Raw genomic sequence first — 12,531 nt, 5'->3', positions numbered from 1 at the left:
TATTCTGATTCACTAGAAATTACCTTATTTGCAGCAATTACTTTCTATTAGCCACTCTCTCTGCACAAAGACACTTGATCAAAGAACAAGCAAAGCCAAATAGGTCATCAATTTAATATTACCAAAGCATTTAGATTTTTACTCTACATATTGTTTTGGCTTGCTGCACTCGACTGTTAACATATCCATCATGTTAAGGAAAAGTTACTAGATATGCAAACATTTTCTTGGGCTAATTTGTTCCAATGCCTATCATATATCTATAGCCGTGCCGCTGTGGCGCAATGGCTAGCGCGTTGGACTTCTAATTCAAAGGTTGTGGGTTCGACTCCCAACAGCGGTGATTTATGCTAGTTTCTTACCCTTGGTATTGCACAGAGATGCTGAGCAAGCAAATGTGTTCAATGCGTTAATTCCAAACCAATTTCATTTAATGGGTAGCCAAGAGTAATGACGCAGAACAAAGTAGAAATTAATGGAACATCCGTAGTCATGTAAGGCATTCGATATGCTGATTTCACTCCACATAATGTTTTGGCTTAATGCACTTGACTGTTAACATATTCATCATGTTAAGGAATGATTACTAGATGTGCAAACATTTTCTTGGGTTAAATTGCTCCAATGCCTATCATATATATACAGCCGTGCCGCTGTGGCGCAATGTACTAGCGCGTTGGACTTCTAATTCAAAGGTTGTGGGTTGGACTCCCATCAGCGGTGATTTATGCTAGTTTCTTACCCTTGCTAATTGGATACCAAGATTAATAACGCAGAACAAAGTAGAATTTAATGGAATTTCCGTAGTCATTTATGGCATTCCATATGCTGATTCACTAGAAGTTTTTTTTATTTGGAGTATTACCTTTCTAGTAGTCACTCTCTCTGCACAAGGACACTTGATCAAAGAAAAAGCAATGCCAAATAGGTGATCAATTTGAATATTGACAAAACGTTTAGACTTTTACTTTACATATTATTTTGCCTTACTGCACTCGACTGTTAACATATCCATCATGTTAACGAATGGTTACTAGAGGCGTAAACATTTTCTTGGGTTAAATATCTCCATTGCCTATCATTTATTATTAGCGGTGCCGCTGCGGCGCAATGGACTAGCGCGTTGGACTTCTAATTCAAACGTTGTGCGTTCCACTCCCATCAGCGGTGATTTATGCTAGTTTCTTACCCCTGCTATTGCACAGAAGTGCTGAGGAAACAAACCGTATACAATGTGGTTAATCAAAACCAAATTCATTTAATGGGACGCCAAGATTAATAACGCAGAACAAAGTAGAATTTAATGGATTTTCCGTTGTCATACAAGGCATTCCATATTCTGATTCACTAGAAATTACCTTATTTGCAGCAATTACTTTCTATTAGCCACTCTCTCTGCACAAAGACACTAGATCAAAGAACAAGCAAAGCCAAATAGGTCATCAATTTAATATTGCCAAAGCATTTAGATTTTTACTCTACATATTGTTTTGGCTTGCTGCACTCGACTGTTAACATATCCATCATGTTAAGGAAAAGTTACTAGATATGCAAACATTTTCTTGGGTTAATTTGTTCCAATGCCTATCATATATCTATAGCTGTGCCGCTGTGGCGCAATGGACTAGCGCGTTGGACTTCTAATTCAAAGGTTGTGGGTTCGACTCCCAACAGCGGTGATTTATGCTAGTTTCTTACCCTTGCTATTGCACAGAGATGCTGAGCAAGCAAATATGTTCAATGCGTTAATTCCAAACCAATTTCATTTAATAGGAAGCCAAGAGTAATGACGCAGAACAAAGTAGAGATTAATGGAACATCCGTAGTCATGTAAGGCATTCGATATGCTGATTTCACTCCACATAATGTTTTGGCTTAATGCACTCGACTGTTAACATATTCATCATGTTAAGGAATGATTACTAGATGTGCAAACATTTTCTTGGGTTAAATTGCTCCAATGCCTATCATATATATACAGCCGTGCCGCTGTGGCGCAATGTACTAGCGCGTTGGACTTCTAATTCAAAGGTTGTGGGTTGGACTCCCATCAGCGGTGATTTATGCTAGTTTCTTACCCTTGCTAATTGGATACCAAGATTAATAACGCAGAACAAAGTAGAATTTAATGGAATTTCCGTAGTCATTTATGGCATTCCATATGCTGATTCACTAGAAGTTTTTTTTATTTGGAGTATTACCTTTCTAGTAGTCACTCTCTCTGCACAAGGACACTTGATCAAAGAAAAAGCAATGCCAAATAGGTGATCAATTTGAATATTGACAAAACGTTTAGACTTTTACTTTACATATTATTTTGCCTTACTGCACTCGACTGTTAACATATCCATCATGTTAACGAATGGTTACTAGAGGCGTAAACATTTTCTTGTGTTAAATATCTCCAATGCCTATCATGTATTAGTAGCGGTGCCGCTGCGGCGCAATGGACTAGCGCGTTGGACTTCTAATTCAAACGTTGTGGGTTCCACTCCCATCAGCGGTGATTTATGCTAGTTTCTTACCCCTGCTATTGCACAGAAGTGCTGAGGAAACAAACCGTATACAATGTGGTTAATCAAAACCAAATTCATTTAATGGGAGGCCAAGATTAATAACGCAGAACAAAGTAGAATTTAATGGATTTTCCGTTGTCATACAAGGCATTCCATATTCTGATTCACTAGAAATTACCTTATTTGCAGCAATTACTTTCTATTAGCCACTCTCTCTGCACAAAGACACTTGATCAAAGAACAAGCAAAGCCAAATAGGTCATCAATTTAATATTACCAAAGCATTTAGATTTTTACTCTACATATTGTTTTGGCTTGCTGCACTCGACTGTTAACATATCCATCATGTTAAGGAAAAGTTACTAGATATGCAAACATTTTCTTGGGCTAATTTGTTCCAATGCCTATCATATATCTATAGCCGTGCCGCTGTGGCGCAATGGCTAGCGCGTTGGACTTCTAATTCAAAGGTTGTGGGTTCGACTCCCAACAGCGGTGATTTATGCTAGTTTCTTACCCTTGGTATTGCACAGAGATGCTGAGCAAGCAAATGTGTTCAATGCGTTAATTCCAAACCAATTTCATTTAATGGGTAGCCAAGAGTAATGACGCAGAACAAAGTAGAAATTAATGGAACATCCGTAGTCATGTAAGGCATTCGATATGCTGATTTCACTCCACATAATGTTTTGGCTTAATGCACTCGACTGTTAACATATTCATCATGTTAAGGAATGATTACTAGATGTGCAAACATTTTCTTGGGTTAAATTGCTCCAATGCCTATCATATATATACAGCCGTGCCGCTGTAGCGCAATGTACTAGCGCGTTGGACTTCTAATTCAAAGGTTGTCGGTTGGACTCCCATCAGCGGTGATTTATGCTAGTTTCTTACCCTTGCTAATAGGATGCCAAGATTAATAACGCAGAACAAAGTAGAATTTAATGGAATTTCCGTAGTCATTTATGGCATTCCATATGCTGATTCACTAAAAGTTTTTTTTATTTGGAGTATTAACTTTCTAGTAGTCACTCTCTCTGCACAAGGACACTTGATCAAAGAAAAAGCAATGCCAAATAGGTGATCAATTTGAATATTGTCAAAACGTTTAGACTTTTACTTTACATATTATTTTGCCTTACTGCACTCGACTGTTAACATATCCATTATGTTAACGAATGGTTACTAGAGGCGTAAACAATTTCTTGGGTTAAATATCTCCAATGCCTATCATATATTAGTAGCGGTGCCGCTGCGGCGCAATGGACTAGCGCGTTGGACTTCTAATTCAAACGTTGTGGGTTCCACTCCCATCAGCGGTGATTTATGCTAGTTTCTTACCCCTGCTATTGCACAGAAGTGCTGAGGAAACAAATTGTATTCAATGTGGTTAATCAAAACCAAATTCATTTAATGGGACGCCAAGATTAATAACGCAGAACAAAGTAGAATTTAATGGATTTTCCGTAGTCATACAAGGCATTCCATATGCTGATTCACTAGAAATTACCTTATTTGCAGCAATTACTTTCTATTAGCCACTCTCTCTGTACAAAGACACTTGATCAAAGAAAAAGCAAAGCCAAATAGGTCATCAATTTAATATTGCCAAAGCATTTAAATTTTTACTCTACATATTGTTTTGGCTTGCTGCACTCGACTGTTAACATATCCATTATGTTAACGAATGGTTACTAGAGGCGTAAACATTTTCTTGGGTTAAATATCTCCAATGCCTATCATGTATTAGTAGCGGTGCCGCTGCGGCGCAATGGACTAGCGCGTTGGACTTCTAATTCAAACGTTGTTGGTTCCACTCCCATCAGCGGTGATTTATGCTAGTTTCTTACCCCTGCTATTGCACAGAAGTGCTGAGGAAACAAACCGTATACAATGTGGTTAATCAAAACCAAATTCATTTAATGGGAGGCCAAGATGAATAACGCAGAACAAAGTAGAATTTAATGGATTTTCCGTTGTCATACAAGGCATTCCATATTCTGATTCACTAGAAATTACCTTATTTGCAGCAATTACTTTCTATTAGCCACTCTCTCTGCACAAAGACACTTGATCAAAGAACAAGCAAAGCCAAATAGGTCATCAATTTAATATTGCCAAAGCATTTAGATTCTTACTCTACATATTGTTTTGGCTTGCTGCACTCGACTGTTAACATATCCATCATGTTAAGGAAAAGTTACTAGATATGGAAACATTTTCTTGGGTTAATTTGTTCCAATGCCTATCATATATCTATAGCCGTGCCGCTGTGGCGCAATGGACTAGCGCGTTGGACTTCTAATTCAAAGGTTGTGGGTTCGACTCCCAACAGCGGTGATTTATGCTAGTTTCTTACCCTTGCTATTGCACAGAGATGCTGAGCAAGCAAATGTGTTCAATGCGTTAATTCCAAACCAATTTCATTTAATTGGTAGCCAAGAGTAATGACGCAGAACAAAGTAGAAATTAATGGAACATCCATAGTCATGTAAGGCATTCGATATGCTGATTTCACTCCACATAATGTTTTGGCATAATGCACTCGACTGTTAACATATTCATCATGTTAAGGAATGATTACTTGATGTGCAAACATTTTCTTGGGTTAAATTGCTCCAATGCCTATCATATATATACAGCCGTGCCGCTGTGGCGCAATGTACTAGCGCGTTGGACTTCTAATTCAAAGGTTGTCGGTTGGACTCCCATCAGCGGTGATTTATGCTAGTTTTTTACCCTTGCTAATAGGATGCCAAGATTAATAACGCAGAACAAAGTAGAATTTAATGGAATTTCCGTAGTCATTTATGGCATTCCATATGCTGATTCACTAAAAGTTTTTTTTATTTGGAGTATTAACTTTCTAGTAGTCACTCTCTCTGCACAAGGACACTTGATCAAAGAAAAAGCAATGCCAAATAGGTGATCAATTTGAATATTGACAAAACGTTTACACTTTTACTTTACATATTATTTTGCCTTACTGCACTCGACTGTTAACATATCCATCATGTTAACGAATGGTTACTAGAGGCGTAAACATTTTCTTGGGTTAAATATCTCCATTGCCTATCATGTATTAGTAGCGGTGCCGCTGCAGCGCAATGGACTAGCGCGTTGGACTTCTAATTCAAACGTTGTGCGTTCCACTCCCATCAGCGGTGATTTATGCTAGTTTCTTACCCCTGCTATTGCGCAGAAGTGCTGAGGAAACAAATTGTATTCAATGTGTTTAATCAAAACCAAATTCATTTAATGGGACGCCAAGATTAATAACGCAGAACAAAGTAGAATTTAATGGATTTTCCGTAGTCATACAAGGCATTCCATATGCTGATTCACTAGAAATTACCTTATTTGCAGCAATTACTTTCTATTAGCCACTCTCTCTGTACAAAGACACTTGATCAAAGAAAAAGCAAAGCCAAATAGGTCATCAATTTAATATTGCCAAAGCATTTAAATTTTTACTCTACATATTGTTTTGGCTTGCTGCACTCGACTGTTAACATATCCATCATGTTAACGAAAAGTTACTAGATATGCAAACATTTTTTTGGTTAATTTGTTCCAATGCCTATCATATATCTAAAGCCGTGCCGCTGTGGGGCAATGGACTAGCGCGTTGGACTTCTAATTCAAAGGTTGTGGGTTCGACTCCCAACAGCGGTGATTTATGCTAGTTTCTTACCCTTGCTATTGCACAGAGATGCTGAGCAAGCAAATGTGTTCAATGCGTTAATTCCAAACTAATTTCATTTAATGGGAAGCCAAGAGTAATGACGCAGAACAAAGTAGAAATTAATGGAACATCCGTAGTCATGTAAGGCATTCGATATGCTGATTTCACTGCACATAATGTTATGGCCTTAATGCACTCGACTGTTAACATATTCATCATGTTAAGGAATGATTACTAGATGTGCAAACATTTTCTTGGGTTAAATTGCTCCAATGCCTATCATATATATACAGCCGTGCCGCTGTGGCGCAATGGACTAGCGCGTTGGACTTCTAATTCAAAGGTTGTGATTTGGACTCCCATCAGCGGTGATTCATGCTAGTTTCTTACCCTTGCTAATGGGATGCCAAGATTAATAACGCAGAACAAAGTAGAATTTAATGGAATTTCCGTAGTCATTTATGGCATTCCATATGCTGATTCACTAGAAGTTTTTTTTATTTGGAGTATTAACTTTCTAGTAGTCAATCTCTCTGCACAAGGACACTTGATCAAAGAAAAAGCAATGCCAAATAGGTGATCAGTTTGAATGTTGACAAAACGTTTAGACATTTACTTTACATATTATTTTGCCTTACTGCACTGGACTGTTAACATATCCATCATGTTAACGAATGGTTACTAGAGGCGTAAACATTTTCTTGGGTTAAATATCTCCAATGCCTATCATGTATTAGTAGCGGTGCCGCTATGGCACAATGGACTAGCACGTTGGACTTGTAATTCAAAGGTTGTGGGTTCGACTCCCAACAGCGGTGATTTATGCTAGTTTCTTACCCTTGCTATTGCACAGAGATGCTGAGCAAGCAAATGTGTTCAATGCGTTAATTCCAAACCAATTTCATTTAATGGGAAGCCAAGAGTAATGACGCAGAAAAAAGTAGAAATTAATGGAACATCCGTAGTCATGAAATGCATTCGATATGCTGATTTCACTCCACATAATGTTTTGGCTTAATGCACTCGACTGTTAACATATTCATCATGTTAAGGAATGATTACTAGATGTGCAAACATTTTCTTGGGCTAAATTGCTCCAATGCCTATCATATATATACAGCCGTGCCGCTGTGGCGCAATGGACTAGCGCGTTGAACTTCTAATTCAAAGGTTGTGGGTTGGACTCCCATCAGCGGTGATTTATGCTAGTTTCTTACCCTTGCTAATGGGATGCCAAGATTAATAACGCAGAACAAAGCAGAATTTAATGGAATTTCCGTAGTCATTTATGGCATTCCATATGCTGATTCACTAGAAGTTTTTTTTATTTTGAGTATTAACTTTCTAGTAGTCACTCTCTCTGCGCAAGGGCACTTTATCAAAGAAAAAGCAAAACAATATAGGGGATCAATTTGAATATTGACAAAACATTTAGACTTTTACTTTACCTATTATTTTGCCTTACTGCACTCGACATTTAACATATCCATCATGTTAACGAATGGTTACTAGAGGCGTAAACATTTTCTTGGGTTAAATATCTCCAATGCCTCTCATGTATTAGTAGCGGTGCCGCTGCGGCGCAATGGACTAGCGCGTTGGACTTCTAATTCAAACGTTGTGGGTTCCACTCCCATCAGCGGTGATTTATGCTAGTTTCTTACCCCTGCTATTGCATAAAAGTGCTGAGGAAACAAACCGTATTCAATGTGGTTAATCAAAACCAAATTCATTTAATGGGACGCCAAGATTAATAACGCAGAACAAAGTAGAATTTAATAGATTTTCCGTAGTCATACAAGGCATTCCATATGCTGATTCACTAGAAATTACCTTATTTGCAGCAATTACTTTCTGTTAGCCACTCTCTCTGCACAAAGACACTTGATCAAAGAAAAAGCAAAGCCAAATAGGTCATCAATTAAGTATTGACAAAGCATTTGGACTTCTACTCAACATATTGTTTTGGCTTACTGCACTCGACTGTTAACATATCCATCATGTTACCGAATTATTACTAGATGTGACACCATTTTCTTGGGTTAAATCGCTCCAATGCCTATCATATTTATAAAGCCGTGCAGCTGTGGCGCAATGGACTAGCGCGTTGGACTTCTAATTCAAAGGTTGTGGGTTCGACTCCCAACAGCGGTGATTTATGCTAGTTTCTTACCCTTGCTATTGCACAGAGATGTTGAGCAAGCAAATGTGTTCAATGCGTTAATTCCAAACCAATTTCATTTAATAAGAAGCCAAGAGTAATGACGCAGAACAAAGTAGAAATTAATGGAACATCCGTAGTCATGTAAGGCATTCGATATGCTGATTTCACTCCACATAATGTTTTGGCTTAATGCACTCGACTGTTAACATATTCATCATGTTAAGGAATGATTACTAGATGTGCAAACATTTTCTTGGGTTAAATTGCTCCAATGCCTATCATATATATACAGCCGTGCCGCTGTGGCCCAATGGACTAGCGCGTTGGACTTCAAATTCAAAGGTTGTGGGTTGGACTCCCATCAGCGGTGATTTATGCTAGTTTCTTACCCTTGCTAATGGGATGCCAAGATTAATAACGCAGAACAAAGTAGAATATAATGGAATTTTTTAGTCATTTATGGCATTCCATATGCTGATTCACTAGAAGTTTTTTTTAATTGGAGTATTAACTTTCTAGTAGTCACTCTCTCTGCACAAGGACACTTGATCAAAGAAAAAGCAATGCCAAATAGGTGATCAATTTGAATATTGACAAAACGGTTAGACTTTTACGTTACATATTATTTCGCTTTACTGCACTCGACTGTTAACATATCCATCATGTTAACGAATGGTTACTAGATGCGTAAACATTTTCTTGGGTTAAAAATCTCCAATGCATATCATATATATACAGCCGTGCCGCTGTGGCGCAATGGACTAGCGCGTTGGACTTCTAAATCAAAGGTTGTGGGTTCGACTCCCATCAGCGGTGATTTTTGCTAGTTTCTTACCAATGCTATTTAACAAAGGTGCTGCGCAAACAAACCGAATTCAATGTGTTTAATCAAAACCAAGTTCATTTAATGGGACGCCAAGATTAATAACGCCGAACAAAATAGAATTTAATGGAATTTCCGTAGTCATTTAAGGCATTCCATATGCTGATTCACTAAAAGATTTTTTTGCAGCAATTACTTTGTACTAACCACTCTCTCTGCACAAGAACACTTGATCAAAGAAAAAGCAAAGCCAAATAGGTCATCAATCTATTATTGACAAAGCATTTAGATTTTTACTCTACATATTGTTTTGGCTTGCTGCTGTCGACTGTTAGCATATCCATCCTGTTAACGAATGATTACTAGATGTGCAAACATTTTGTTGGGTTAAATTGCTCCAATGCCTATCAAATATCAGTAACCGTTCCGCTGTGGCGCAATGGACTAGCGCGTTGGAATTCTAATTCAAAGGTTGTGGGTTCGACTCCCATCCGCGGTGATTTATGCTAGATTTTTACCCTTGCTATTGCACAGAGATGCTTAGCAAACAAACTTGTTCAATGCGTTAAATCCAAACCAACTTCATACAATGGGAAGCCAAGAGTAATAACGCAGAACATAATAGAAATTATTGGAACATCCGTAGTCATGTAAGGCATTTGATATGCTGATTCACTAAAAGATTTTTTTGCAACAATTACTTTGTACCAACCACTCTCTCTGCACAAGAACACTTGATCAAAGAAAAAGCAAAACAAAATGTGTCATCAATTTAATATTGACAAAGTATTTAGATATTTACTCTTTATATTGTTTTGGCTTACCGCACTCGACTGTTAACATATTCATCATGTTAACGAATGATTTCTAGATGTGAAAACATTTTCTTTGGTTAAATTGCTCCAATGCCTATCAAATATCAATAACCGTGCCGCTGTGGCGCAATGGACTAGCGCGTTGGACTTATAATTCAAAGGATGTGGGTTCGACTCCCATCAGCGGTGATTTTTGCTAATTTCTTACCAATGCTATTTAACAAAGGTGCTGCGCAAACAAACCGTATTCAATGTGTTTAATCAAAACCAAGTCCATTTACTGGGACGCCAAGATTAATAACGCAGAACAAAGTAGAATTTAATGGAATTTCCGTGGTCATTTAAGGCATTCCATATGCTGATTCACTAGAAGTTTTTTTCATTTGCAGTAATTACTTTCTAGTAGCTACTCTCTCTGCGCAAGGGCACTTGATCAAAGAAAAAGCAAAACAAAATAGGTCATCAATTTAAAATTGTCAAAGTATTTAGATATTTACTCTACATATTGTTTTGGCTTACTGCACTCGACTGTTAACATATTCATTTTGTTAACGAATGATTACTAGATGTGTAAACATTTTGTTGGGTTAAATTGTTCCAATGCCTATCAAATATCAGTAACCGTGCCGCTGCGACGCAATGGACTAGCGCGTTGGACTTCTATTTCAAAGGTTGTGGGTTCGACTCCCATCAGCGGTGATTTATCCAAGATTTTTACCCTTGCTATTGCACAGAGATGCTTAGCAAACAAACGCGTTCAATGCCTTAAATCCAAACCAAATTCATTTAATGGGAAGCCAAGAGTAATAACGCAGTACATAATAGAAATTATTGGAACATCCGTAGCCATGTAAGGCATTCGATATGCTGATTCACTAAAAGATTTTTTTGTAGCAATTACCTTCTACTAACCTCTCTCTCTGCACAAGAACACTTGATCAAAGAAAAAGCAAAGCCAAATAGGTCATCAATCTATTATTGACAAAGCATTTAGATTTTTACTCTACATATTGTTTCGGCTTGCTGCACTCGACTGTTAACATATCCATCCTGTTAACGAATGATTACTAGATGTGCAAACATTTTGTTGGGTTAAATTGCTCCAGTGCCTATCAAATATCAGTAACCGTGCCGCTGTGGTGCAATGGACTAGCACGTTGGACTTCTAATTCAAAGGTTGTGGGTTCGACTCCCATCAGCGGTGATTTTTGCTAGTTTCTTACACATGCTATTTAACAAAGGTGCTGCGCAAACAAACCGAATTCAATGCCTTAAATCCAAACCAAATTCATTTAATGGGAAGCCAAGAGTAATAACGCAGTACATAATAGAAATTATTGGAACATCCGTAGTCATGTAAGGCATTCGATATGCTGATTCACTAAAAGATTTTTTTGTAGCAATTACTTTCTACTAACCACTCTCTCTGCACAAGAACACTTGATCAAAGAAAAGCAAAGCCAAATAGGTCATCAATCTATTATTGACAAAGCATTTAGATTTTTACTCTACATATTGTTTTGGCTTGCTGCACTCGACTGTTAACATATCCATCCTGTTAACGAATGATTACTAGATGTGCAAACATTTTGTTGGGTTAAATTGCTCCAGTGCCTATCAAATATCAGTAACCGTGCCGCTGTGGTGCAATGGACTAGCGCGTTGGACTACTAATTCAAAGGTTGTGGGTTCGACTCCCATCAGCGGTGATTTTTGCTAGTTTCTTACCAGTGCTATTTAACAAAGGTGCTGCGCAAACAAACCGAATTCAATGTGTTTAATCAAAACCAAGTTCATTTAATGGGACGCCAAGATTAATAACGCCGAACAAAATAGAATTTAATGGAATTTCCGTAGTCATTTCAGGCATTCCATATGCTGATTCACTAGAAATTACCTTATTTGCAGTAATTACTTTCTAGTAGCTACTCTCTCTTCGCAAGGGCACTTGATCAAAGAAAAAGCAAAACAAAATAGGTCATCAATTTAAAATTGACAAAGTATTTAGATATTTACTCTACATATTGTTTTGGCTTACTGCACTCGACTGTTAATATATTCATCATGTTAACGAATGATTACTAGAGGTGGAAACATTTTGTTGGGTTAAATTGTTCCAATGCCTATCAAATATCAGTAACCGTGCCGCTGCGGCGCAATGGACTAGGGCGTTGGACTTCTAATTCAAAGGTTGTGGGTTCGACTCCCATCAGCGGTGATTTATCCAAGATTTTTACCCTTGCTATTGCACAGAGATGCTTAGCAAACAAACGTGTTCAATGCCTTAAATCCAAACCAAATTCATTTAATGGGAAGCCAAGAGTAATAACGCAGTACGTAATAGAAATTATTGGAACTTCCGTAGTCATGTAAGGCATTCGATATGCTGATTCACTAAAAGATTTTTTTGTAGCAATTACTTTCTACTAACCACTCTCTCTGCACACGAACACTTGATCAAAGAAAAAGCAAAGCCAAATAGGTCATCAATCTATTATTGAGAAAGCATTTAGATTTTTACTCTA

At 37.7% G+C, this 12,531-nt stretch overlaps 1 protein-coding gene and 9 non-coding genes across 10 annotated transcripts in view; 9 read left to right on the top strand and 1 right to left on the bottom strand.

The window, feature by feature from the left end:
• LOC130625230 (piggyBac transposable element-derived protein 1-like) overlaps positions 1 to 12,531 on the bottom strand; it is a 104,455-nt gene that overhangs the window by 30,464 nt on the left and 61,460 nt on the right. The gene's annotated exons all lie outside the window — the stretch shown is intronic.
• Positions 271 to 343, top strand: Trnar-ucu (transfer RNA arginine (anticodon UCU)). The gene has a single exon. It is a non-coding gene; the product is annotated as a tRNA-Arg (tRNA).
• Trnar-ucu (transfer RNA arginine (anticodon UCU)) lies at positions 1,606 to 1,679 on the top strand. Its single transcript has one exon. It is a non-coding gene; the product is annotated as a tRNA-Arg (tRNA).
• On the top strand, positions 2,942 to 3,014 carry Trnar-ucu (transfer RNA arginine (anticodon UCU)). Its single transcript has one exon. It is a non-coding gene; the product is annotated as a tRNA-Arg (tRNA).
• On the top strand, positions 4,786 to 4,859 carry Trnar-ucu (transfer RNA arginine (anticodon UCU)). The gene has a single exon. It is a non-coding gene; the product is annotated as a tRNA-Arg (tRNA).
• Trnar-ucu (transfer RNA arginine (anticodon UCU)) lies at positions 7,329 to 7,402 on the top strand. The gene has a single exon. It is a non-coding gene; the product is annotated as a tRNA-Arg (tRNA).
• Positions 8,285 to 8,358, top strand: Trnar-ucu (transfer RNA arginine (anticodon UCU)). The gene has a single exon. It is a non-coding gene; the product is annotated as a tRNA-Arg (tRNA).
• Positions 9,111 to 9,184, top strand: Trnar-ucu (transfer RNA arginine (anticodon UCU)). The gene has a single exon. It is a non-coding gene; the product is annotated as a tRNA-Arg (tRNA).
• On the top strand, positions 11,137 to 11,210 carry Trnar-ucu (transfer RNA arginine (anticodon UCU)). The gene has a single exon. It is a non-coding gene; the product is annotated as a tRNA-Arg (tRNA).
• On the top strand, positions 11,642 to 11,715 carry Trnas-acu (transfer RNA serine (anticodon ACU)). The gene has a single exon. It is a non-coding gene; the product is annotated as a tRNA-Ser (tRNA).

Source organism: Hydractinia symbiolongicarpus, chromosome 14 (genome assembly GCF_029227915.1).
Source record: "Hydractinia symbiolongicarpus strain clone_291-10 chromosome 14, HSymV2.1, whole genome shotgun sequence".
NCBI lineage: Eukaryota > Metazoa > Cnidaria > Hydrozoa > Anthoathecata > Hydractiniidae > Hydractinia > Hydractinia symbiolongicarpus.
The sequence above is the reverse complement of the archived record's forward strand: the minus strand, read 5'-3'. Positions and strand labels throughout refer to the sequence as shown.